At 40.5% G+C, this 1836-nt stretch overlaps 1 non-coding gene across 1 annotated transcript; it reads left to right on the forward strand.

Annotated features, from left to right (window-relative positions):
- Positions 1 to 481: 481 nt before the first annotated feature.
- LOC138074735 (small nucleolar RNA SNORA70) lies at positions 482 to 616 on the forward strand. The gene has a single exon (XR_011144547.1). It is a non-coding gene; the product is annotated as a small nucleolar RNA SNORA70 (small nucleolar RNA).
- The last annotated feature ends 1220 nt before the right edge of the window (positions 617 to 1836 follow it).

Consider the following 1836-nt stretch of genomic DNA (forward strand, 5'->3'; position numbering starts at 1 on the left):
GGGGAAGAATGGATACAAACATATGTATGGCTGGATCACTCTAATCACAATTTAATTGACTACACTCCTATATCCAATAAAGTTTTTTTTTAAATTAGTAAATAAATACCTGATGTACAGAAAATACAAGAGATAATAAACGACTATTGCTCTAAGCCATTAAGGTTTTTTGGGGGTTATACGTACAGCCGTAGTGACTAAACACACACTATACATGGTCACCACTTAAACACAGAGAATTCAGTAACAATAACTGTCACAAACATGGTTAAAATTTGAATGACAAATTCCAATTTTTGGATAAAGAAGACTTACATAGTTTTGGAAAAGATAAGCTAACTAAGCCTTTAATGGAAAGGTGTGGAAGTAAGGAACTGGAAAACTTCTTACCTTACATTGCAAGAGAGACAAAAATTGTAGATTTCTCTTGAATGTGAGAGTTGGAGAAACATGGGTGCCATAAAATGTTTTACCACCTTGTTTGCAGCCAGTTAAGCCAACTGTGTTCTTTTCCCCATGGAGGCCTGGTATGCGATGGTTGCAAACAGCAGCCTCCTCTGTGGTGTGTGCAGCCTGCTGCCTGTAGGCATTGCCTTAAGGAACCCTGGAGACAGCCCTTTCCAGTGGTGCTCTTTCCAGCGGACATTCATGACTGGCATGCTGTCCCCAATCTAGGCTCCAGGCCTTTGGAAAGCCCAAGGGCACAGTGGTCAGCGTCCACATAGGCCAAGTCATAACGTCCATCCACACCACGCTGCAGAACAAGGAGCATGTGACTGAGGCCCTGTGCAGGGCCAACTTCAGGTTACCTGGCCTCCAGAAGACCCACATCTTCAAGAAGTGGGGATTCACTAAGTTTAATGTGGATGAATTTGAAAACACGGTGGCCGAGAAGCAGCTCACCCAGGATGGCTGTGGGGTCACATACGCCCCTAATCGTGGCCCTGGACAAATGGCCCTGCATCCAGGAGAGCCTTGCCCCTTCCTTACTCAAGCCCTTCAATAAACCCTACCTTCCTGCCCCCCAAAAATCTTGAAGGTGTCAGCAGAATTAAAACAGTAAGCTGTATACTTTCCAAATCACAGAAGATAAAAATAAATAAATCATACCTATCACAGGAGGCAAGGAAAAAGAGAAAGCTTATATCAAAATAAAGCCCAAAATGAAAATAAAGCCCAAACATGAAAATGAAAGCAAATGCCAGAATAAATATAAATGCATTATCCTCCTCTACTAAAACCCAAAGAGCCTGGAATTGAGTTAATACAATTTCATTACTACTACGCATCTGTATTACTGTATATGAGATATAGCTAAATAAAGATATTTTATAATACATATATATAATATAATTCAACTAAAAGATACTGTATATAAGATATAGCTAAATAAAGCCAAAGAATGTTCAAACTACCACAGAATTGCGTTCATCTCACATGCTGGCAAAGTAAAGCTCAAAATTCTCCAAGCCAGACTTCAACAGTACATGAACCAAGAGCTTCCAGATGTTCAAGCTGGATTTAGAAAAAGCCAAGGAACCGGAGATCAAATTGCCAATATCCGTTGAATCATCAGAAAAGCAAAAGAGTTCCAGAAAAACATCTACTTTTGCTTTATTGGCTACGCCAAAGCCTTTGACTGTGGTGGATCACAACAAACTGTGGAAAATTCTGAAAGAGATAGGAATACCAGACCACCTGACCTGCCTCCTGAGAAATCTGTATGCAGGTCAAGAAGCAACAGTTAGAGCCAGACATGGAACAACAGACTGGTTCCAAATTGGGAAAGGAGTACGTCAAGGCTGAATATTGTCACTCTGCTTATTTAACTTATAT

Source organism: Capricornis sumatraensis, chromosome 2 (assembly GCF_032405125.1).
Source record: "Capricornis sumatraensis isolate serow.1 chromosome 2, serow.2, whole genome shotgun sequence".
NCBI lineage: Eukaryota > Metazoa > Chordata > Mammalia > Artiodactyla > Bovidae > Capricornis > Capricornis sumatraensis.